Raw genomic sequence first — 26,885 nt, forward strand, 5'->3', positions numbered from 1 at the left:
TTACGTAGCTCTCTTCCATGATTCTCACTTTCAGTGCAATTACCTAAACCACCAATTCCTAGCTATGTAAACTTACATACTTTTTAGTTTTCTATAATGTTTTGCTTTTTTTTTTTTCACTCCAATCTGTGAAATTGTTAAAGGTTTACTAATACCTGAGTAAACATTTTATGTTACACTATGGCTTACTCTTTCTTTCCGTTCTAAAAAGATAGTATCAAAAGTTAAATCCTGTTCCAGATCTTACCCATCTCTCTTCCAGGCTAGATTTCTGGGATGGGGTGGTGTTAATTTGCTAACCTGAGCTTTTGACCAAGCTAGGGTCTTCTTTACTCTTCTTTTGGCATGTAAATAGGTCTTTATTTGCTTTTCTTCCAGGTTGGTTGGTGCATATTAGCTTAAGAACTTTTAAACCTCTGCAGCACTAATGAGAATCTGCATGCCAGGGTCCCAGCATTTCTCTACAAAGCAGCCCGTGAATGCATGTGTGTTTGCTGTAGTGAGGGGTCTATGTTAGAAGGTCAGTTAGAGACCCCACTTGCCCACATCTGTGTACTGTGGTTCGGCCCTCCTCCTCTGATGGATCCCTACCACAGCCCAGTGCCTGCTGGATCTCAAGTGTCCTGAAAGCCATTGGAAAGATGCTTTCCAGCAATCTTAACATTTGCCTCCATGTTCTTCCTAGCAAGGATGGGTGCACACAGCTTTCCAGCTACTGGTCAACCAGCCACTGGCAGAAGGTGTTGCAAGAGTCAATTCCTCTGTGAGGATCCCTTCCTATAACAGTGTCTGCACTAACCACAAAAAGTTCTGTAGAAATGTTTGCAGGGGGAGCTTTTGACCTGCAAACATTTTTCAGAACTTTTTGCCATATAGGAACATATGAAATGTTATATGCAATATAAGTCGGAAATGTTGCCATAGGAACATTCGAGAAGATTATAAATGTGAGAAAAGTAGTAGAAGTTTATACAACGAGGATCTGTACAAGGTTGTGGTAGATTTGCTGGCCTAAAAAGATGTACTCAGGATAGTAAACTGTTGGGCCCCTGAGCGGGAATACTCTTTGAGAGACAGGAAGCTAATTCCTTCTTTGAATGTGTAGTTAACTTTGTGCCATTGGATGTAGGGTGTGCGCATGCATGTATATTTTTTCAGTTGCTGAGGGCGTAACACAAAGAATACTGTGCATTGTATTATACATGTGCTGGAAACAACGCCCCAGCTTGAAGCAAGTTGACTGTAGTATCTACTCTGTAGATCCGCAAACTGAAAATGACTTCTTAATAAAAGGCTGCACATTGTTTTACTTCTTGCATTTGAAAAAACAGTTCTAATTAAGATGCTTTGGGTTTTAAACTGCCTGTTAGTTGGGATATCTGTAAGTAGGCAAGTAGAGCTTCTGAATATTGCTGACTTATTTCTTGGTGATTGGGACAAAAGTGGTTTTTTTTTGGTTTTTTTTGGGATTTTTTTTTGTTGTTGTTGTTTTTAATAGTAGGCCATCATTAAACAGTTTTTGACCTTACGCAGAAACTTTAGATGTGACAGCGGAAAGAAACAGCAGAAATTTAGAGTGAGAAATGGAAGACCTCTGTAGGGAAATAAGTAAAATAAAGAAGCTAGAGGTGTTTTTTGTTGGCAGTAGATGAAATTATTTTCAAACACTGCCCTGGGAAAAGGTGAGCCCTCAGCAACCAAGTTTATTGACAATCTATTCAGGAAATTGTATTAGATGCTTTGGAAAGAGAAAGGAAAAGAAAACACTTTCTGCCAACTGAGGGCTGGAAAACTTGAGGGAGATAAAGTATTTACATGCTTCAATAACATAAAGCATGTCCAAAAGAAATACATAATTACAGCTGTGTTTGGCACTGAAAATAATCCAGGTATTATATTTTTTAAATTGTGTGTGAATATGTAAGCGAATGCCCTAGAGTCAGAAATGCTTGGGCGATAATATTTCTTGAGAGAATGGAAAAGTAGATGGTATTAGGAGCTAGAAAGAGAGAGAAGGGATAAAGGATGACCACTAATTAAGAAGGAACAGTGAACTTTTTTACTTTAGAGGGGACATACTTCAAATGCATAGTTATTCCACCTCTACATCTAATCTTAGTGTAATAAGCATTTAACTTCCCATAGGGCCTTAGTAGTCTGCATGTTATTACTAAAAGCCCACAGGTAAGGGAAAATTAGACCCCTAAAGACCTGACCATCTTGCTCCTAAAGTTTTAGGTTTTCCAACTTTATTTCCAGTTTATCTTGGACAAAGACCCTTTGAGAGCTCAGAAAATTAGGAGATGTGATCAACACATTCTTCTTAATATCTAGTGCAACCAAAGACTTGGTAAGGCCAGCAACTGGAAAATGGGCGTGGTGTCGGGTTTCAGACTCCCCCATGGTTGTCTTCACGTCCTTTAAAATGTGTTTGCATCCCTCAAGCCCTACCACTTTATGCTCTTTCCTTTGTGAAGCCTTCCTGCCCTGCCCAGGAAAAAGTAATGCCATCCCCCATCCCCCAGTGACCGTAAATAGCACTTTCTCCTTCCCGTGTTATAGCACTTTTCGTACTGTGTTAGAGTTCACATTTCTGTCTCTCTGCCTCATTGTGATCTATTTGAGTGCCAGGATTGTGTGTTATTCTAGCGCTTGGCACACAGGAAGAACTCAATGAGCATTTGTTGACTAAATCTAGAGTCAAGGTCATCCAAGATATTATACAAAAACTCTTTCATCGAACCGTTTGGTCTGCACTGTGGAAACTGAAACGAATGGCACTCCCCATTAAGAGAATCCCAGTGAGAAGCTGTAGCATTGCAGGTGGAAGCTCAAACTGGTTAACTTTGCTCATGCCCATCAGTCTTAGAATTTTTTGTAATGTTTCCATGATGAGTTAGTTTCACCTGTAATTTTTTTTGGCAAATATTTAAAGATAATTTTTATTTGTGTGGACTTTTCCTCTTGTCAGTTTGTCATAAAGGTGTCATCTTTCATTCACTAAGCCCTCATCAGCTTGTAAGAATTTTCCTTGTGGGTGGTTGCTTGTAACCTTCTCTTGACTGCCAGGGATCTGAACTAAACAGTTGAGAGATACTGTGGTCATCAACTGCTTGTAAACAATAACTGATAAATCGGTTATAAATTACTTTATCAACACATTTCAGATGACCATATCATCATGACTTGGTGATAGCAAAATAGACTTCTGGATTCTTAGCAAATCCAGGATTGTGTCTTAATAAACATTTATGTTGATTAATCAGAAGGGTGTTTGCTTTAAGAAACATATATTGAATGTTCAATATGTGAGTGCCGTGTGCAGTATGATGCAACCTGTTTACTGCTTCAGGTGATCTTCAGATATCCTAAGGAATTTTTAACTGTACAGCTTCTTTGGGGAAGGAAATCCTAAGCCAACAACTTGAGGGTGGAAGTGTGTGACTGTGAATAATTAAAACGCCTCACAATGGTGAGAGCAGGAATTCCATAGGAATGCACTTTAAGGCATTTAGGAAAGCAAAATTCCGTTTGGATTTACTCCAAACCCTATGACTTCAGAGACAGGAATTTTTGATGATTAGTGGCTGGAGCCCCAACTTGTTATTTAGTAATTCCACATTCAGTGTGGAATTATTTTTTCTGTAGCACTAGGTATAAGTTCTTTGTTTTTCTAAAGGTTTTAAGGAGGTTTACAAATTAAGATGGAATAAGACATTAGAAACTTAAGGATACATAGCAAATTAAAACCTTGATACATTTGGTGCTAAACTTTTCAACTGCTAAAGATAGAGAGTTTTGGCCAAGATAAAGTATATATAGAGTCAAAGACACATGCAGAATTCTCTTGGATATAAGCTCAGGTACCTGTGCCATTTTATCACTTTAGTCAATGTGCCCATTTCCTTAGGGAAGGTTTAATTTTCTGCTGCAGCATGGCCTTTCAGCTTTCCCGAGTTCACAATGCTCATCTCATACCCGATGGAAATTGTTGATAATGTTAGTGTATGGTTGGTGGCTTTCCCAGTAGCCCACTTCAGATCCTTTTATTGATCATCACCAGTTACAAAAGTTTTAGGAAAGGGAAGGAGAGAAGCTGGAACTGATGGCTAAGTAAAGTTATAGCTGTAGAGCTCTGGTTGTCCATAATGAACAGTGGCAAGGAACAGTGAAGAGTTAAGCAGGGTTATTTTTTCAGGGTCCACTGATGATTTTCCTATAACTCTTTAAAAATATTTTTAAAACTTTCATGTGGCTTCATTATTATTGCAAGCTTAAAAATCTGTTCCTTGACTTTCTAGGCAGGTATGTTCTCTTTTGAGTGTTGTCTTCTCTAAGACTTTATCAACAGCAGGAGTATTTGAGCCGATGGCAAATGCTGCCAAAATGAGAAGTGTGTGTGTTTCTCAAAACTCGTGATCTCACAGTTAAATCGAGGGTGTAGGTAAAGGACCCAGAACTGTTCTTGCTGATGGAATAGCACACTTATCCTCAGACTTTAGTAGAGTAGATGAATGGAGGCTGAGGACTGGGGAACACTCTTGAAGGAGGGAGTGCCCATCAGCCTGTAAGCCAAAGTAAACAGTTCTTGTAACTGAAAAATAGACTTCCTGGAAGGAGAGAACCAGAGAAGTGGGTGTGAAGTGCAACCAGCAAGTACCATTTTCAGTGATACAGACAGCTGGGTTAACCCGAGTCCTGACAAGAACCTCTCAGAGCTATTTGGGGAAATCAGTTGCTTGAACCAGCCTTTGACTGGCCTGTCGTGCCTACAGCTGTACCTAAAGATGGCACTTGGGGAGAAAAGGTCGCATTTGTGATAGAGAAAGCAAACCGATCGGGCATTTTGAGAGGTAGAAATGAAGTCATCAGTAGCGGAGCCGGTGGACCAGTGGAATGGCCATATGGGAAGGTATCCCTGAGCCTGTATGTATGGAAATGCAGGCATCCTTTTCTGTCAGTCTTTTGTCACAGTGAGAAAATGTCATTACAGTGGACAGCTGTGCACACGTTGGAGATTATGTGATATGTGCACATACTTGTGCATGTGCATCCATGTGTACAACATGCACACCTGCCAAAAGGATGGCTCACAGGGTCATGTGCATGTCCTGATAGTCTATTATGTCCATTCTTCTATGATAGGAGTATGTTTTTCTAACTGAAGCTGTTAGGTTCTGTTAATTTAGACAGAAAAAAAAAAAAATCTGCCTCTGGCCATCATTCGTTAATTTACATAGATTGGATACTTGTAGTCGGTCTCCTAAGTGGCTTACATAAAGCTGTGGAAGTCTTTTCCTGTGTCTTCTCTTCTGCAGTTCCTAAGGTACCTACCAGGTTTATATTGCTGATGTCCTACCCATACTATGTGTCAAGACAGGTAGACTATCAAAAAGTATCGATGCAGATATTCCTTAGAAGTTTTCATGCCCAAAGATTCTCAGAGCTTAGTTGCGTGAGGAAAGGGGCCTTGCCTTGTAAAAAGAGACCAAAACCCCTTTATTAAAGGGGTCACTCAGAAAAAGGTATTATTTAAATTCCCTCTTGGTAGTTTTATTTCTTGAATGTATTCCCCATCACTAGCTATGTGTGCTGGAGCCAGTTGTTGGACCCGCTGCCGTCCTTTAAAGAATACTACTCTAAAGGGAACATAACTTTACTAGACAGTTTGGGAAATAGAAGAAACAATTATCTAAAATGCTCTTGTTCCAAACACAAAAACTAGCTTCATGTTTTTATATATATCCTTGCCTAGCTTACTCTATAGACATCCTTTTTCCCCCCACACATCTTGTGTCATGTTTTTTTACCCCACCTAACATCTATCAAATACATTGTCCTATGTTGCTACCTTGTCTTCATTATTATGATTTGTCAAGTAATTGGGTTGTACTGACTGCAGTGTTACTCCTCATTTCCTTTCCCCTTTTCTTTTCCATACTACTTAAAAAGTAAGAAAGGAAAAAAAAAATCTGTCGAAGAGAAAATTCTTATGTAGTCATAGTGGAATTTATTTTCCTGAGTGCCTGGGCGTGCTCCAGATAGCTGTGATTGTGTCATCTCTTACTAAGCATCTGACAACTCACTCCCTGTGCATCTGATCCCTGTAGGCTCATGGCATGAGGGCTGTGGCTCTTGATGTTTTTGTTTGATGTACTTAGTGTCACCAGAACTGCATTGACTCTAGGAGTATGGAAGCTTTGTAAAGTTAACTAACGATTTGTAGGTTTTGTGCAAATAGCCAGCTCTCTAGGTAGAGACATTTTAATTCTCTTGCTTTCTTTTTTTTTTTTTTTTTTTTTTTTTGGTAGCATTATTATTGGAATGCAAATGTTTACTTAGTATGAAAAATTGATATAATTAAGTTCTAAATGGGGACTAGATATTAACTTCAAAATGAATTTGCGACTTGTATGCTTTGCATATGCCATATGCTGTTGTTTCCAAGGATTAAAAGCAGTTTTCCACTTCCACCATCTTATAAATTAAAACCGGAGGCCTAGACGTTATCCAGCAAGGCACCTACAAAATTTGAAAAAAACTTCCTATCATTATCAGGATTAAGTTTGTTGAAATTCTATCAGGAAACTAGACTTTTTCTCGTATTATTGTTATTATTGACCCATATGATGCAATTCATACTGGTTTCATGTTCAGAAGGTATATAGCATCTGTTGTAATATTTCAGATTAATTTCTGCAATCTTTGTTTAAAAATACAAATCCTCAAAACAAATTGTATAAACAGTATACAAAATCAAATCACCAGGCTTCAAATATATTTTATATAAACGTTAAGTGCTCTTTGGATTAGCAAAAGAAAGACAAACATTTTGATTGCCTCTTTAATACTCCATTTTTGTTTCTGAATTACAAATCTTTGAAGATATAATTAGTGTAAGATACATACCAATCAACATAGTCCAGAAAACACTGAACCTGCCTGCTTGTTAGTTGGAAAGAGTACCTATTTAGAGTACCTTAGTACTTTCTAAGCCACAGTATGTGGCTAAGTGATTAATATGCACTATTACACTTTCATAAATACTTTTCGGACCAACATACTGACTTAAGGGAGCATACTTTGTACTGAAAAACTAATTCGAAGGTGAAATCACGTCACATTTAACAGTTTAACCTTGTGTATTTGTAGAATTTTAGTTAGATCATAGGATAATGACATTAGCTAAAGTCAGCAAGCATGTAAAATAAATATTTTGAAGTTTAATAGTTATTTATGTTTCATAATAATAAGTATGTGACACCTACCATAACCACCACTACCAAAAAATGTATGCTGAAATTGTGTCTCCAGGATAAAGAAAGAGGTGTAAGGCAAGCTGACATCCATTAGAAAAAAGGTTTAGAAAGGGAGAGAGGGCCTGGACTTTACTAAGCTTCACCCCAACATAGGGCCTACAGCTCCTATTGGAACCGCTTTGTAAAACTTCAAGGTGGGAATCAATAGATTGTCTCCAGTATTATATAGTTCCTCTTTAATCAGTTGATCTTTCTTATCAACCAAAGCTTCAGGTGGTTTTTATTTTTATTTATTGCCAAAAGCTTCTTACCAATGTGATTATAAATGTTTAAATTCATTTATAATGAAATGGATTTGTATCTTCCTTGCTCTACAGTAGATAGTGAAGCCTCCGTGACCTGTGTAAGCTGCAGGTTGAGGCGAAAGTTTAAACAGTAGGCGAGCGTTCATAGTGTCCCTGGGCTGCATTTCCTTGCTTATAGAGCCTTGGAGCTGGGCCAACTCGCATGAGCGGGAGGAGGAGAGGCTCAGTTTTGAGAGCCCTGGGTTTATTTCTGGCTGTGGGGATATGAGAATGTGGGAGAAGGTGTAAATATGGTTTGAGGGAGGTCGTAGACTTGGAGGTTCTTGCCAGGGGTAAATGCTGGATGGATTTGTTTATGGATGGATTTGATTATAGCTGCTTCACACTTTTACCTCTGGAGTTGGTGTTTCCAAGGGATGATGCTCATTGTCTGGATCTCCTTTAGTGGGTATCTCAGAATTCTTTGCTGCACCAACCACAGCAGTTCTCTTCCCTTTCTTTTGGTGTTTGTATTCAAAAGCCTGACATCCTGACCTACCGTGAGGGTTTTTTAAAATACTGAACATCAAGCTTCTTGGGAAAAGACAGGTATGTAAATACTACAAGTGTACAGCATTTGGGGGATGGAGTTGTGAGATTTTGGAGTTTGTGACCCCCATGTGTCTGTGTATCACTCTCTCTAATGTAGGGAGACAGAGCAGCAGTTCCTCAGCCCTGTCTTTTGTCTCTTCATGGGTTGGTCACTGATTTCCCCTTTCAGGGTCTGAATCCCTTTCCCTTGCCTCCCCCCGTGTGGGTTCCGGAAGGCCCACATGCAACAGCTGCCCTTTGTCAACCCCCAGCCCTGCACACAGGTGTTTTCTGCTATTTGAAGCTCAGGGGTACTGTCCAGCCAGCTGATGACAGCTCACTGGTGGCACTAGTCTCACTCCAGTGCTAGCTCTGCCCCCTTGGCCCTGTTGCTTCCTCCTTGGAGGATTAGTCACCCCAGTCTTGGGGCATTTTACCCACTGTATGACTAGCACACATTGTATCCACTTGCCAAGGAGTGTTAGGCATACAGTCTCAAGAAAACCTTTCCAGTAGAAATGACTTCCTCTGAAATTTAGATGATAAATTCCATAGGGAGAAATCATGTCTTATTAATGAGAGACAAAATTGTGTACTAGTGAGAGTTCAGGCTCAGAAGCCAGTGCATAGTTCAGCCTGGCGACTTGCATGGTGTGTTACCCTGGCCAACCGCTCCCCAACCTCTGTTCATGATTTCCATCTGTAAAATGGGAATAGCAATAGTATCCATTTATTTTGAGTGGTTATGAGGAATACTTAAGTTAATTCATTCATGTAAAGCACTTGAATAGTGTCTTGTATACAGTAAGCACACAGTTAATGTACATTGTCATTGTATCTTTGTACCTCAACATCTAACACAATGGTTTATACATAGCACATACTCATTAATGCTTTGTTGTGTAAATGTAATATTCAGAAGGTGGGAAAGTGATTTCCTCTTCTCTTACCATAAACTAAGAGTAATATTTGGTTGAAATAAGGCATCATAGGCCTGAAGACATTTACTCCCTAGCTGCTGGCAGGGGAGTAGAATGTTCCAAATTCTGTGTTGATAACTGGGTGCCTGTGATTTGTTAGTCATACCCAACAAACTCAGTCTGTCAGGTGTTTCAGTAATATTTACTGGCTCCCAGGGTAATTTTGAAAGGACAAAGCCATCAGGTGATTTGTTTTCAATAAGCATTATTATTGGGATATTTCAGACTCCAACATGTGCAGTGGACATATTAACAAGAATTTACCCTTTCTAAACTTAGGGGCTTACTCTGCATTGCAACTTATGTTTGCTTTTAAGGCGGTAGATGGATAGATAGATGCTCTATAATTGAATACCCTACTGGGCTTCTGTGTAGTCTATTCTAGCACATCACTGTGTAAGTAGCAGTAGGTGTTCAGTTAATGTATTTTAAATCAATGAGTAATTGATGGGATATTTTTCTTCACATTACATCACATTGAAGGTGTTTGTGAGGAAGTTTTGTTCATGATTTTCCTCCTAGGCAGGCGTCACCTAATATGTTTCTCTCTAGCTGTGGGGTATTGAATTTGAGGCTGCTCTCAGCATTATTGCTCATCTCAAAGAGGAACAAATGGTCCCCCAAATGGTCCAGAGCGACAGTAGGGGAAGGAGTGCCACCATTCATTTTGAGGTGCCTGGGCCATACTCTGGATGAAGCTCACAGCTCTAACAGAGGAGGTAAGTCATTTTTTTTTTAAGTTAAGAAAGTTAATTAAAAAGTTTATGCTGATGCCATTTCATATGGCAAAGACTAAAGGGTTAGTGTTCTCTTGGTGGGGACTGCTATCTTAAAAATAAGAGATTTTGATCCAGAGATTGGATTGTTCCTGGTGTGGCAACAGTCCTCTGACCTCAGTCGTTTTCAAAGTCTAATGTCTTTTTGGCTAACAAAAGACATCAAGCTAGAGATTAAAATTTGCAGAAGACAGTTTTGTTTTTTGTTTTTTTTTGTTTTTGAGATGGAGTCTCACTCTGTCGCCCAGGCTGGAGTGCAAGTGATCATATCTACAAAGGTGACAAGAACATGAACCTGAAGTCCTGTTATCAGCATTTTATAAGTGCTTCTTCTCATTCTGAAAATATTTACTGATTTTAAAAATTAATTCTGTAACAGGTTAGCAACAGTAGTAAAATCATTTTTATGGAGAAATTTAGAGCTTTCAGCTAACATACACACATACTCATTCAAATAAAACAGCTTGTCTTGTTTTAAAGGAATATTTCTGTTGTCCATTGTACAAATTTTAGTAACTTTTCTTTCCTTTTTTTAGGTCTCTGTGTTCCAGATTTTTTTTTGTAACTGTGAAATCCCTGCCTTGTATTCAACTTAAAATGAAATAAATTTATCAGTGCAAATGACTACACTGTGGTTCTTGTGTGGCAGAATTATGCAGGTGGTTTGAAGGATTCATCATTTTATTAAAAGACTAGAAGAATGTACAAATGCTTTCCTTCTTTCTCATGTTTTTCTCACCCCAACTGAAGTGGTCCAGTTAAAATGTGATCTTCATAAAAGGAAGAGCTGTCACAGGACATCTGATTTATGAGCCATCTGATTTGCTTCTGCTGTAGTTCTGCTTCTGCTGGGGTATGAAAATCAGGCACTTTTATTTCAGCCCTGACAACAGTACAGCCTTCCCAAAGTATAAGAAGAGCAGCACGCAGAGGTAATATGCAGTCTTCTGAACAGAGCACTGAACTGGTTTTTAATGAAGGGTAGTATGTACTTGGGGTTCAAACTCTAGTTAATTCCAGAAAACATATTCTCTCACTAATGTTGGGTCTTAGTAAATGAGTGTTTTGTGTTGAATCCTTGCTTGAGAGGAAGGAGGTCATAATTGGTCAGGGATTCTCTTTCTTTCTTTCTTTTTTTTTTTTTTAGAAAAGCAATTGCTTAGAATGAGATGAATCTATATCAGGGTATCTTTTTGTAGGATCATATTAATCATCTTACCCACAAACTTACTCTGTGGTCAAACTTTAGTCATAAGGATTTCTTAAAAGCAATCGTTTGGTTAAAAAAAGAAAAAATATGTGTATGGGAGGAATATAGACATTTAGTTGAAGTACAGTTGATAGACTTTGACCACTCAGGGATATTTTCTCCATGGACTGTCTTACAGCGGCAGAACCTAACTGCACATGCTTCTTATGACTCTGATGCATGAATGGCAGCCCTGAGTGGGCTCCTCTTCACTTAATCCTTCTCCCCAATCTCTCCAGCACTGTTTTCCATTTCTTTCCCTTCCAGAGTCTGTGCTTATCAGTCCGGTACTCCTGTCCTCAGAGTGCCAGGCCAGCTCCACATCCTCTTCCACAAGACCAAGCTGAAGTCTGCCTGTTCATCTATTGATACTACACAGTTTGAGCTCCAGCTCCTTATTCCTTGCCGGCTTCTCTTTTTTGAGTTCCAGTGAAGTGGTACTCTTGTGTCAGAGGGATTCAGCACTGCCCACTGTGTCATGGCACTCTGAGCTGCTCCCCCGGGGTTCAGATGGGGCCAGAGTTGTCCAGTTCCATCATGCTAGAGCCCTAAACTCCAGAGGGTGACCTGGATAGGATGCGCATCCTGGAACTTAATTTTATAAGCCTTGGGGGCCTGCAAGCAGGAGGATTTGGAAACCCTTGAGAGGCCAGGTCCTGTGGGTTTGAGCCCAGACTTTACAGAGTTAAAACCTACAGGACAAATAAATCAAAAGAAGGACATAAAGAACGTTTGGGAGACACTGAGTCTGCAAGGCAAATAAATCCAGTATTGCAAGGGAAGGATTTTGTTTTGGGAGGTTCAAGTTTTGTTTGCCCTCCGAATGAAGGTGGTATTTCTATTCGTTAGCCACAAAGACATCAGACTTTGAAAATGACTGAGATCAGAGCACTGTTGCCACACCAGGAATCAGAATTGTGGCATTGGAAGTTTCTTCAGAAAAGCACCTTTAGGCCAGCCTAATTTTACAGATTAAGGAACTGAGACCCATAAAAGTTTGTCATGTTCTCTTATTTAAAAAAAAATTTTCGACCATGTCTGCGGTTATGGCCTCTTTTTCCTGCCCAACCCAAAGAGGTCAAGGAGCTTTCTCTTGCCCACTCTGGAGGGAACTCCTGGGGCCCCCCGCTGCCCATGACTTTGTCGCAGAATACATAACACAGTGGGCTGGATCAGCCTCTGCTGAACTTTTCCCTGCCAGCCTCCCTGCCCGCCTTCTTGCCCCCGCCCCTACCCCCCACACAGGAATCTAGAGCCCTCCCAGTGGTGGTGTGAAGCCACTGGAATGTGGCATTCTGACCCCTGGCAGTTGAGTGTCCTGGATGGACCTGGCCTGGGAAACAGGAAGGACTCAGGGGAGGGGGAAGGAGTGCCCCATGGCCTTGAGGTGGGATGGAGGGAAAGGAAATGCTGCCCAGTGCGGGCCCCACAGGCAGCTCCCGCTAGACTCCCACACTGGGGGCGGGGCTGGCAGGGCAGGGAGCCAGTAGGTTTCCTCAGACCAGGCCTGTGGCCGGGGACCTCTGGCAGGGCCAGGCTCAGGAAGGTGAGCTGCCAGAGCAGTTGGGGTGAGGAGGAAAGGATGTGAGGGGGAAGGAGGAGGAGCAGGCCAGAATGCAGAGGAAATTATAGTAGGAGAGGACAAAGGTGATGGATGAGAGAAGGAATGTCCAGTGACTGTGTGAACTAGACGCACTTCTCACTTTAGAAACCAAATATGTTAGCAGGAAAGACCCTCCTAAAGAAACTTCCAGCCAGGTGCAGTGGCTCGTGCCTGTAATCCCAGCTACTCAGGAGGCTGAGGCGGGAGAATTGCCTGAACCCAGGAGGCAGAGGTTGCAGTGAGCCTAGATTGTGCCACTGCACTCCAGCCTGTATGATAGAGTGAGACTCCATCTCAAAAAACACCTTCTGTGCCATTTTTATTTTAGAGTAAAGCACACCCCGTTTGGAAACCCCAGTGCTTGTTTAACATGCTCAGCCTTGGCAAAAATAGAGTCACTGGGGTTAGTGAAAGGGGTGGGTCCACATGTAAGTGTGAGGCCAACTGTTACTCACCTGTCCCTTTCTGTTTTCTGTCATTGGTGAACCCACCTGGACCACGCTTGGGTCTGTTACTTCCCTCGAAGAGGTTTTCAGAAAAACCTGAGGACGAGCCTCGGGGTGATGATATGCCCAGCAGCTCCTTGCTCCTCTCCAGGATTAGGGAACTTTGTATCCTCAGCTTCCTCCCAATTAAAGCCTTTGGCAGAATCAGGATGCAGAACCAGGGCCTGGAACCGCCTCAGCAAACCCTTGTGGAACCACTAGTAGGTCATGCTGTTTCCCAGCTGCGCATGTTGGCAAGCCAGCTTTTCGTTGGGGATGTTTAAAATTAAATTCCATGTTCATGGGAAAGGAATAGGAACTATAGGCAGAGTCTGTTTCTGAAACACCTGTTTTAAGTGGAGAGAGATCCTAACTGCTGCCATACCTGAAGGGCTTGTGTTTCCTGTGCAGCTGGAGTCTCTCTGTGCTGAGTAAATTAACTTCTGTGCCCAGGGTAGTGTTGAATGATAATTAGTGCTCCGCGGCCATGCCACACATCTTGTCTGAAGCAAGGGTGGTAATGTCCTTTCCTCTCTTCTCACAGGACATTATATGAAGTCCTAGGAATAGTGGCCCTGGTGCTAAGTAGAAATGTCATGATTATGGCACCGATTTATTGGGCCTACCAGCCCAGTTGTGCAGCACCCCTTTCCTCCACCCGGTTGATAAGAAAGACACCAGGTGAGGCCCATTGTGATGCTGCAGGCCGTGTTGCAGCTACGTCAGCCTGTGTCTGCCGGCTTAGGGGGTGCATCTTCTGGTCTGCCTTGAGAGTCTTCCATAAATTGGAAATTCAAAACAATGGAATTAACAATGGAAAGAACAATCACATACATATACGTTTAAAGCTGTGCATCTCTGTATATTCTAATCCTTTGAAACTTGGTGATCGTTATTGTTCGTTACATAGGATATGGATTTGATCAAAGCAGCCTTTGGGAATTATCTGCGTTTGGTATTTTTTTTTATATCCTAAAAGCTGTTAGTTCTTGAAATGGGTATTGAAGCTAATAAAATAGTAATTAGAGGTACTTCCACAAATTGTGAGCTTTGTCATTTGGATAGTTTTTTTGAGACTTCTTTTCCACTCTAAACGCCAACTTTAAATAGAATAACTGACAGAATCATGATCTTGAAAAATCCACCTACTTAACTGCATATGGGAATATATATTGCTGTAGCATGTGGAAAAAGGACTGAGATGCATACCTGTTTTATTTACATTTTCTTTTGGGAGCAGGTTATTTTCTACATGTATATGTTTATGCCTACGTGTGTTCTAATTTGAAATGTAGAAATCTGTAAAAAATTTTTCCTTAACTTTGACACTGCTGTGTTTCAAAATACCTGAAAGTTACCTGCTTCCTAGTCCTTGGAAGGCCTGAATTATTATAAAGTTTATTTATTTGCATCTCAGCCATTCCCAAAAGATTTTAAATATGAATGCATAAGTAGTGAATAAACAAACCTGAAACTTTGATACCTACAGAACATTTTTAAAGCTGCTCCTTTTTTTCCGTGCAGTATTGTTAGTAGAGAATAATATTAGTTACCTCATAGAGCAGTCACTTACTCAGGTTTACCATTCATTTACTTCAGCAAGTGGATATTGGGGCCTGCTGTGTGTTCAGCACAGAGTGAGTGTAGAAATGAGAGAAGCAGTTTCTGCTCCCAAGAAACTCAGCAATGCCCTAGGATAAGGGAAGTGCTGGGGGTGGGTGGGAAAAAAATTGAAAGTCAGACTTCTTTGAAGAAAAGATATTTAAGCTGGGCACAGTACGGTAGTAGCACCTTTCTAGGTAGACAGGAGGAAATAAAACTATTCCTAAGCAGAGCAGTGGGATCCGTAAAGGCCCATTGGAGTGAACATGCATAGCATACTCAGGGATTCAGCTGATTGAGTAAATATTTATGGAGGCCCTACTGCGTGCTGAGCCTTCTTCCAGGTGCAGAAGATACAGCAGTGAACAAGACAAAAATTCCTACCAACCGGAGCTTCCTGATAGAATCAGCCATATTAGTAAGGAAAACATACGGCGTATAAGAGGAGAGAAGTGCTACGGAGAACAATAAAGCTGAGAAAGGGGACAGAGGCGGCCACAGTAGTGTCTGGTTTGCAGTTTTAATGGTCTGGCAAAGTCTTGCCGGAAGTTGAGTTTGATTGAAGACCTGAAGGTGCGCTGGAGTGAACCATGCACACACCTGGAGTAGGATGTTCCAGACAGACGGAACACAAGTGCCAAAGCCTTGAGGCTGCAGTAGCCAGGGAGGGGAAGAGCAGCTGTCTGCACAGTGGGAGGTAACTGGCAGGTCAGCTAGGGCTAGGCACAGGCCTAATTTATCAGTGTGAGGGGTCAGACTTGACCCTGTGGTCAGGAGAGTGCCATCATAGATTTATAGATACGGCTTGTGCTGTCATCTCTGGGACCTCCAAAGTGAGGACCCAGTGACATAGAGCTGAGTGTCTGTTAGGTATAGAGGTAAGATGCTACACAAAGGAGACTCCAGTTTTGTAAGAAATGTGTAAATATGTTTTTCAAACGTGTTCTTAAGACTTTTTAATGTTTCTGTGTTCTTGTTGGTTTATTTCCCATGAATGTTAGGGATCAGATGGCTGCTGTGTAAATCATAGTCCACCCAAGGTATTCATATTCATTTCTTGATATGGCCTAAGGCAAGATTCCTGCTTTTCATTGTCCCCTAATTTATATTTGCTTCTTTCTGGAGAGTTTTAAAATGGATTTCAAGGACTTACTGCCTTTAAAATCAGTGGATCAGTCCCTGCGAGGTTTCTTAATAGACCACAGTTGTCTCTCTGATTCTCATTTCTAATTTATAGCACTACTGTCCACCTAAACATACACTAACCGTGTGGATCTTCATGATGTTTTAAGAAAAAAGGTTCTGACATACACGTCAGACTTTCACTTAAGATGAAACTGGGCAACTAGGAAATGGTATGACGTACGTATGAAGCAACGTTCATTGAATATTGCTGGCAAATTTAGTTTTGTTGCTGGGATGACCAAATTCTTGGAGTGTGCAGTAGGAATAAATAAGACCAAACATAATCTTGTTTCACCAAAAAAAAAAAAAAAAAAAAAAATCAAAGGTTTGGGTTTTTAGGCAAGATATTTAGGGAAGATATTTCTTTGTAGACCAGTATTAGAGTTAATGGCAAGGATCAGTAATATAATTGTTGGAATTTATATCACTCTTTCATTTATCTTCCACTTGGTTTATTTTGAAGACTTCAGATAAATTATTAAGGTAAAGTGCACAACAGTGCTGAAGTTGATTTGTAAAAATATCCCTTGCAAAAATGATTGCTTGCTGATTTCACGAAGTTATTATCCTGACAAGATTCCTTATTGCTACTTCCAGATCATTACACGTTTTAAAAACTATTATTTGCTTTTGAGGAGTATTGCTGTATATGAAGGTCTTAGCAAAGAACCTGTTTTCCTGGATGATAGATTCGTTGAGATAATGTTTCTGTTGGTGGATTTTCTGTTCTGATGGCTCCAAAGGTGCTTCTGCAACTCTGTCTTGGCTGCATGGTGTCATAGAGGGGCCTCTGCTTGTCCTTGTGGTTAAAGGACCATCAGCAGGGGTCTCCAGGCCATATTACTGGAGATGGAACTCACCAGAGTGAGATGGGAGAATTAGTGGTGTTCCTGCCTTTCTTTTCCCTGATGCTCGGGTCTTCTAGATTGACTTGTACTTGAAATTTTGCCTAGCTTTTGACTACCTCACTTTCCTGTTTCTTCAGCTCCTCATGTCCCCTGCTGGGTGACAGCCTATATGGGATTCAGACCTAGGTTACTTAGCTTCTCTCCTCAGTAAAACTGATTAATCCGTGGAGAGTGCTTATTCCAGTCTCTGGCACATAGAAGGTGCTCAGTGAATGTTAGCTGTTATCAGAAGATTAGTCTCAGAGGGTGAAATGTGCTTTATTATCTGTGCTACCTCTTCACCTAGTATAATGAAAAATGTATATCCTTCAAAGTACTTATTTTCAGAACACCATATTTAATTGTTAGAAGGTCTGGTCACATTTCTTTTCACTCTAGTAGTTCACACTTCTGGATGTGTGCAATTCCCATACCTAGTCTTCTGGTTTACTCTTGGTGATTTGACTAACAGATTTTAGGTTAGAGCAGCCATTAATATTTATAAAATGGTACTGTGCATTATTCATGTCCTCAAGTCACATTCTGGCAAGAAGCATTAACGTGTGTCACATTATCTAATTATTGTCATAATATACAGAAGTGGCAGAAAGGGAGATTAAAAGTTTATTATTTAAGTTATTATTTATCTGACATGGTTGAGGCATATTCATTCACTCATTCGACATGTCATAAATACTGATTTGTGGAAGTGTTGCTTAATACAGTATTGAGGTTAAAAGAAAACTTGAATTAATATTAATATTTCACAAGTAGGAAGACTGAGATCCCAAGATGTTTTTCTGTTATTTCTAAATAATTGACTTTTCTTCCTCTGCCAACAAAGTTACTTTCCAGAAAAAGTTTGCCGCTCAAAGATTCACATTGCTTTGTTTAAATTCATGTGCTCGTCCTCCCTATCCCTATTTATTCCTTCTGCAGGTATTTATTTTTGCTAAGCTACTATTTGCTAAGCCGTATAGTTCAGTGATGAAGAGTAAAAAGTAGATCCTTAGTTTCAAATAACTCAACTTCTGGTAAAGGAGATTAGATGAACAATTTCATTGTGCTGCTGTAAGTGAAGTAATTTTAATAGATATGCAGTAGAACTCCTACATTGGAAATCATACTTACTTCAGTCCCTATAGAGTGGGGAAATCTAAAGAAAGTATTAACCGCTGAGGAGGAGTTTCCAGTGCAGATGAAGAGAAGTAACTTTCTAGTCAGAGAGAACAGCCATGAATGTCATGAAACAACATGGAACAATAATGCAATTCATAGTCACTCTTACTGGAGGAAGAGGGAGGCATGGCAGAGATGAGGTTGACGAAGTTTGTTGAGATCAAGTCTAAACTGGCTTTGCGTTGTTCCATGCCAGGGACTCAAATGACTGCACGTTGGACTTCATTTTGTAGACCATTGCTTTGCAACTGCATAGCCTTAAGAAGTTTGATTGAGCTGTTCCCTTAATACCCCTTGCTGGGTGTTATTTACTTTAAAGCACCTCCGTAGGAGGATAAAACACTGAACCAGGTATGTAAGAGACAGCTAATGACCTGGCTTAATCCAAGGATGCCTTTCTTTAGAGTATCCTGATGAAGAGATCAAATAGGGAATAATTAGACATTTCTCCTAAATACTTTTTTCCTCAACCAAGGTTTATTAATTTTTAAGTCAGAGTGTGTTTGATAACTGAAAATTGATATCCTTTGAAGCTGGATAAACACGCAGTTACATCTTTTTACTGGACATTCAAGTTCGGAGACAGCTGCATTGCTTAATCATGGCCTGTGCCTGAATAGAAGGCCGATCTAGCACAGCACAAACATGAACCAGGGGAGAAGACCTGAGATTTTCCTTGGAAACTATTGGATTTTACTCTTAAAGCAGAGGGAATATAAGAGAATGAAGTTCTGTGCCACAGAGTGCAGTCAGACTAACTGCAGCTAGGAAAACATGTAAATGTGCATTAAATACCTACCTTGGTTATTTAAAAAATTTCAGAAATGGAGCCATTCAGTGTCTAACTTTGAGTAACTTCCTGGTAAAACCTCAAAAGAGAAAGTGATTGAAAAAATATACGTCAGAGTATCTGGATGAGTTATAATCTTTCCCAAGTACCAGTTTTTTAATTTTGTTAACTGTTTTTGTTGCTTTTATTTTCTCCGTAGATTTATTATTTCCATCCTCCTTGATTCTTTGAACTTGCTCTGTTGCTCTTTTTTTAAGTTGGATGTTTAGTTCATTCTTTTTTTTTTTTTTTTCACCTACCTTATGCCCTGTGAAATTTCCCTTTAAACACTGTCTTAACTGTGTCCCCATCAATGTTGACATATGGTGCTTCTGTTGTTCTTCATTTTTAAGTATTTGGTACGTTTCCTATAAACCCCTCACATTAAAAAACCTTTTTATTATAGAGACTTCCAAATACATACAGAAGTAGGGACAGTTGCGTCATGACAGAGTGCTTCAACAATTGTCAGTTCATAGCCAATCCTGTTTTATTAAATGAGGAGATTCACTGAGACCTCAGCTAATGAATCCTCTAAGAATGAAGATACTGGAAAGGTCCTGGAAAGTGATATTTGTTACATTAAAAGACCTTTGGCTTGCCTTACTCTGCATAGTGACTTTGTTTTCAAAATGAAATCAAATTGGTCTGATAATGGAACATTATTTTAAATTTAAATCATGACTACCATAGGCATGTGATTCTCTGGCACTGTTCCCAATAAATTGTTAGCATTGTACAATTTCAATAAAGATGCTAGAATCAAACATCAGGATAAAGTCTAAAGGGGCCTCATGAATTACCCATTTCACGTCCTTTTTGTAATTAAAGAATTGGAGCTTAGAGAGATAAATGCCTTGTTCAGGGTCCTGCTGTGAATGAGTGACAGAACTCAGGTTGTGGTCTCCTGGGCCAGGGCCCTCTCCATTACACCATCCCCCACTGGGCTGTTTCTCCATATACAGTTTAAGATGGCTCCTAGGTTAGGCAGAACTGTGAAGTAGGAGAGTTGTGTCCTGTAGCCCCAGTTTCTCCCGTCCTTATTTCTTGTTTCACGAAACATGAAACTGGTGCTTCTCTGTTAGTTGTATTGCTGAGGTGTATGATGAAAATTGTAGCAAAGGGACATATGCTTACCAACAAATATTTTACTGTAAGTTGATTTAGTGTATTGGATCAGTGCTGCTTGTTTTTCAGTGAATTCTTCACTTGGACATAATACAAATCAGGGTTCTTGTTTGTTATACATGTAGATGTTTGCATCAGTTTAAGAGTTAGTCTTCAACAAATAATTGTGTCCACACTTTAGTATTCCATTGTTTGAAAGATTCAGGCTTTGTCCACTCTGGTTTATAGTTACATATGCTTAAAATTGTTTCACTTTGTAGAAATGTCTGTAAAATACATTTTTGTAACATGAATCATTTCTACTGATAACCATAAATTTGCCCTTCCTGCTTTGCACTGATTACAGCACAAGGAAGAGAAGGAGAAGGAAGCACCAGCTTTGGGTACGTAGGCCTTAAGCTTGAAGCAGAGAGAATGAAAGCAGACTGTATTCGATTCCTCCTCGAGCAGAACTGAATGCCTGATAACAGCCAGCCAGGAGCTGGGGGAGTTAAGAGCAGCAATTTTACATTACACTGGAGTTTCTAGGCTGGCATGAAAAGAGATGCCAGTATTAGCTATTTGCATCTTCCTGTAGCCACAGGGATATGTGAACAGCTGGAGAATTAATTTGATATATATTCCCAGAAGCTTCTCTTCTGCCAACAGAATTCCATTACTGTGAGCTTCTGAGTGTGTACTGTGAATTTGTTTCTTGCTTTTTAATATCTGCTATAGCATATTTCTGGTGAGTGGATTGCCATATAATGGGGTGCAGCCATCTCTTGGTTTGGAGTAAACTCTATTAACCTAAACAGATACGAGGTGGAAATGGTAAGAATCTGAGTATACAAATGCCTTCCACCTTCAGGATGGCAGAAATTTCATATGAACACACAATACTTTGTTCAGTAAGTGCACTCATACCTGATAAGTGCACTCATACCTGAAATGTTTTTTTCCATGTTAGTGGAATTTCGGACACCAGCAAGCAGATGGAAAGATATGTTGAAGGGCATAGAGGTTGAATCCAGGACCACTCAAAGCTGGTGTTGCCACAGCTGGTTCCTGTAGCTCCTTAGCACAGGGGATCTGTATCCCCTGGAGCTGCTGCTTCACAAATCTGGTGTTAGTTATGCCTCCATACATCTTGTAAGAGGCCTCATCCTTCATATCCTTCTCAGTGCCCACTTCCCTGCCCTCAGGATGGAAACTTCTCTCCAATTAGCCTTTGCATTGAAAATCTTTCATGTCAAATATAGAAGGACAGAATTTCAGGCATCACTGAGAATATTGAAAGATATTCTTAGAGGAGAAAGACTAAGTCCAGGACAAGACTGAATGTAGCTATTGGAAGTACAGGTGTTTTCTGCCTTGGCAACATATGTTGTTCACTCTTGTAAAGCAAATAAAAAAACCTACTCATATTCTGCAAAATCATTCATTACACTAAAAATAAGAGAGCTGTTGGGGAAAAATAGTGTTGGGGAAGGTCACTTAAGACCTATGCAACTGTGTGCATAGAGGATAAATGCAAACAATAAGAACTCAAATAAAAATACTGGCCCAGGTAAGCTGCCCCTAGCATTTATTTGCACCTGGCTCACTGGTAGCCCATCCTTTGCAGTCCTCCATACTCTGAAGCTCATTCTGCCTCCTGTCAGGGCATGGGATGTTGAAGATGTTTACTTTGCATGTAGAACAGTGTTATCAGAATTAAACATAACATCCAGTAGTTTCTTCATCATTGTGGTTTTTCTTTTCTTTCTTTTTTTTTTAACTACAGGGGCAAGTGTCTCCAGCCTTCTCATTTCTACTTGCAGTTTCCCCAGATAGTTTAATATAGAGGACATTTTAACCACCAGAGCAGTCATTTCTTGCACTAAAGAAAGGAATTTAAGCAAAATTTTCAGCCTTTTCTTCAGGTCTTCCATATACTGGTAAGACTTTTAACTGTGAGAAAACTTGCTCCTGATATTTATTTTTATTTATTTTTTTTTGGACAGAGTCTTGCTCTGTCGCCCAGGCTCAAGTGCAGTGGTGCGATCTTGGCTCACTGCAACCTCTACCGCCCAGGTTCAAGCAGTTCTTATGCCTCAGCCTCCCAAGTAGCTGGAATTACAGGCATGCACCACCACACCCGGCTAATTTTTGTGTCTTTTGTAGAGACAGGGTTTTGTCATGTTGCCCAGACTGGTCTCGAACTCTTGGGGTGAAGTCATCTGCCTTTATCTTAGTCTCCCAAAGTGCTGGGATTACAGGCGTGAGCCGCCGCACCTGGCCCACTTTTGATTTTTTTTGGAACATTAATGTGCTGGGAAAAAAATCACGTGAGAACCAGCAGAACATCTATATTATACTGACACCATTTTCCTATTTACCAGTTACATATTAGCTAAATCACATTAAAGAAACATTCATTTTTATGGTTCCATGGTAACTGCTAGAAGACTTACCCAGCATTCTTCGTTACTCCTTGGCCCAGGTGTACCTGCAGGACGTGCTCTTTAGAACAGCAGTTCTCAATTCTGTGTGGGCTACAGACCCCTGAGAAGCCCCAAGCTCTTTTCGGGTGGTACATCAGGTCAAAACTATTTCCATGATAATATTAACATTTTATTTGCTTTTTTTCTTTTTCCGTTTTGCACTAATGGTGCAAAAAAAAAAAAAAAAAAAAAAATGGTACATAAAACTCCTGATACTTTAGTATGAATGGAGGTTGTGGCACCAAATTGTGCTAGTCAGTTATTGTATTCACTGTGTACTTTCAGTAAAGCAAAAAGATAAGTAATTGAACAAAATAATAAAATAAAAATTAGTTTCCTTGAATGCCCTTGATCAAAGCAATACAAATTATTAAGTTTATTACATTTCAGCCCTCAATTACACCTTAATTAATGTTCTGTGGGATGAAATGGGAAATACACATAAAGTAATTCATCTGCATACTGAAGTACAGAGCTTGTCATGAGAAAAAGCAATATATTGCAAGGTGTCTTCTGAACATCCAAGTGGAAGTGTTGGTTTAGCAATTTAATATATCTGGCACTTCACTGTAGTACTCAATAATTAGACATATTTGAACATATATGAATTTGAATATATTTATGAAATTAGTAGGTTTCTCTATTTTATACTTAGAAAAAGTAACCTATCTAATATCCTAATTTGGTATCTTGCAGAAATTATAAACTTAAAAATACATTTGCAGAGGTACCTCAGTTGTCTTGACCTTTCAGGCGAGGAGACTACATCTTGTCACGTTTAGGGTACCAGGAAAAAACCTACTTCATGTTGTTAAAGACCAGTACCTCTGTTTTTAACTTTTTTTTTCCTGATCAGTCCAAGGAGAAACCAGGAACTGTGTTAGAGAATGAGAACCTTGATTCTTGTGCTGTGTATGTGGATTTACTTAGGAAAAGCGAGATTTTAAAACATAATTTGCCAAATGCTGTTAACAGAACTCTTGGGCTTAGATTTGATTTCTATCATCAAAGCTCATTACATTTTTGCTTTCAGTCCTTGTTGATTTTGTTAAATTATTTTAAAATGTAATGTTCTGTAATACCAGAAAAGCATTTGTCTCAGTAGCATGTTGTACTTGATCCTATGAAGCAGTGGTTGCTAGGGAAACCATTTCCCACGAAGAAAACCGAAGTATTGATTAGGAACAGGCAGAAAATTGAAGGAGTTTACTCTCAAAAAAAGAAAATAAAAGTGTCTCAGATGTTGTTAGCTTTAGAGTCAGAGATGCTTCCTGTCTGGACATAGTGGCAGCAGTGTTTCTGAGAGGGATGGTCACCTTCACCTGAGCATCTTCAGGTGAGTCTGCTGCTGCTGCCCGGAAACTTCTGCTGAGAAAGCAGCAGAAAACAGCAAGGGGCCAGCGGCCTCATCAAAGGCCTTTTAGTTCTGATTCCGGATTTGGGGGAAATGGTCTTCCTGTGGGGTGGCAGAGAAAAGCATCTGGCAGTGAAAACCAATTGGCTGTGAGATGGGCTGCTTGGAAGGACTGTTGATGCCAGCCAGGTAATAAGAGGTTGAAGTCTTAGAGCTGAACGGTGGAGGAGGAGAGTAATGATAGGTGATGCCTAGTGAGAAATGCGCTCAGTATTCCAAGCATTTCTTTGAAATGTGTGCCTCATACAGTGCTGTAATAGTAAGCTTTTAAAACAGGATTTGTATTGTTTAAACAGGTTCTTTATTATATCTTGAAGCATAGTTTTCCTTGTGATGTTTTGTATATGTGTGTGTGTGTATATATATTTTTTAATCATTTTTTAGTTAGGCACTTTTTTGTTAAAAAAAGATACAACTGCATTGACCATACCAGTGACATGTATGTGTCTGTGTATATACACACATATGTATAATACATATATATACATATGTGTATATATATACATATGTGAGGCTTCTTTGTCTACTGGGGAATTATAGTTTACATAAAACCACTATGGTAGGGGACAACAGGTCTGTGCAGATGTTTGTGGGAGCACAGAGGATGGAGCACCTTGTTCTCCTGGGGCAGGTGGAGAAGGCTTCTTGAAAGAGGTAACATCTGAGCTAGGTTTTGAAGGATGAGCAGGAGATATCAGAGGAAGAAGGGAAGGAGGTATTCCAGGTGGACGACACTCCCAAGTAAAGCACGGGAGCAGTTCCTGCAGGTTTGTGGTGAGAGCCTCAGTGTGCCTAGAGCATTAGGATGTGAGAGGGACTGGTGAAAGACGAGTCTGCCGAAGTAGCTACAAGCCATGCCATGAAGAAGCTGATACTCAGCAGTAAGAAGCTGCGACATTTTCTTGTTGCCAAAAGATAATTACTGGGCAGGTTTGTTTTTTGAGGAAGATGGATCTGGGGACATTGTGGGGAGTGAGGTGGAGTGACAAGAGAATAGTGGCAGGGAGCCAGGTTAGAAGACATTGTGGTAGTTCAGGAGAGTGGTGTCTTCAGGGAGTTCCAATTAGAATGGTGGGAAGGGATGTTTACTGTGGAAAAAATTCTGCAGTAGAATCAACTCAGTAACTGCACGTATTTATAAGAACAGTAATAAAGGTTTCCTCTTAAAACTATGAAGGAAAGGAGGACAGATATACAGAGTTTTTCAGTAGCTCAAATGTTACTTGAATTTCTTACAAGTTCTTTTAATTCCTAGGGCTAAACTGTCTTTCAGTTATAAATTTGCATATGTAGTTACAAAAATTCCTCCATGGCAAATCTGACTGAACTATAGTAAAATGCTAGTACTACTGGCATGTTAACAGTTAAACAGATAAGAAATCACTTGGATGCGCATTTTATTATAACTGAAGACAAATATCACCTCTTTTTCTATGTTGAATTTTTTCAATATGGTATTCTTTTTCTGATTTTCCTTTCAGAGTACTTTACTAATTTCATTGTTGTCTTGAAGATAGGAATGTACCTTTGTGTGTATATGTTATATGTGTGTGTGTGTATTGCTTCTCTCTCTCTCCCCTCCTCTCTGTCTGTCTGTCTGTCTGTCTCTCTCTCTCTCGAACCAAATATAGGCTAAATAGGAGAACAAATTTTAAAACATAAATTGTGTGTTGGTATAAACTTCACATCCGAAAGATAATCATTTTACTAAAAGCTCAGGCTTTGATCAAATAAGTGAGCCTGATCTCCTGAAATCAAAACACAAGAGATTTTCTATTCTCCCTTTTCAAAGGACCGCCCTGAAGCTCTTTATGTAGTAAATGACATTCTTGTAAAGACCTCTTGATGAGAAAATTATTTATTTCAGTCCGGGAGAGCACACTTTTGTCTCACTTATGTGCTGAGCAGTGATGCCAGCAATAAAAGCTAACCCTATAAAAATCAGAGTCATTCGTTTGTACTTTTTTTTTTTTTTTGAGATGGAGTTTCACTTTGTTGCCCAGGCTGGAGTGCAGTGGCGCGATCTTGGCTCGCTACAACCTCCACTTCTCTGTTTCAAACAACTCTCCTGGTTCAGCCTGCTGAGTAGCGGGGACCACAGGCGCGCACCACCACATCCAGCTAATTTTTGTATTTTTGATGGAGATGGGGTTTCATCATGTTGGCCAGGCTATTCTCAGGTGATCTGCCCGCCTCGGCTTCCCAAAATGCTGGGATTACAGGCATGAGCCACCAATCCCAGCCAAAAACAGATTCTTAAGATGGCATTTATACCTGCCTTAGTTTGAGCAAGAGGTTTAAGGTTTCTGAAATTCAAGTACTTTAAAAAATTCTCTTCAGATATGCTTATCAGAAACATGTTTACTATGTAACAGGCAGTACCCATTTCAGGTGGGTAAAGTATCTGTTAAAGATAATGTTAAGTGTGGGAAAAACCCATGTAATGGCCCAAGGATTCATAGAGAGATAGTCTGATTTCCTATAAGAGATGTTTCAACTATGAGGAATATTAAGAATTGAGCCTGCATATGATTCTGTCATATTCATTGCATTTTTTTGGAGCTGAGCCATGATAGCTGTTTTTAAACTGTACTTTATTTATTGTGGTCTGCTCCATTCCCTGATCAGAACCTGATTTGGTCTCAGCCTCAGTATTCAGTTACCTCAGCCTGTCACTGAGCTGCAGGCCTTTAGTTTTGTTGTTGTTTCTGACTTTGGGTTGGCAGTGATGGATACTACCAGTCTGTCCCCAAATGCATTAGAGGGGATCCCCTCCACTGTAACTCTTGGTGGTGTCTGATTTTTGATGTTGATTATTAGCTGCCTTAATGTAGTAAGTTGAAGAGCTGTTTTAAATCTGAAGTCGGTCCCTACCAATAGAGTAAAAAATCAGTTTTTAAAGAGTGTCTCACTCAGTTTCCCTGGCTGGAATGCAGTGGGGTGATCAACCTCCTGGGCAAGTGATCCTC

The 26,885-nt window shown here is 40.0% G+C and overlaps 1 protein-coding gene across 4 annotated transcripts in view; it reads left to right on the forward strand.

The window, feature by feature from the left end:
- CRIM1 (cysteine rich transmembrane BMP regulator 1) overlaps positions 1-26,885 on the forward strand; it is a 197,775-nt gene that overhangs the window by 13,150 nt on the left and 157,740 nt on the right. The gene's annotated exons all lie outside the window — the stretch shown is intronic.

Source organism: Piliocolobus tephrosceles, chromosome 15, assembly GCF_002776525.5.
Source record: "Piliocolobus tephrosceles isolate RC106 chromosome 15, ASM277652v3, whole genome shotgun sequence".
NCBI classification, from domain to species: Eukaryota; Metazoa; Chordata; class Mammalia; order Primates; family Cercopithecidae; genus Piliocolobus; species Piliocolobus tephrosceles.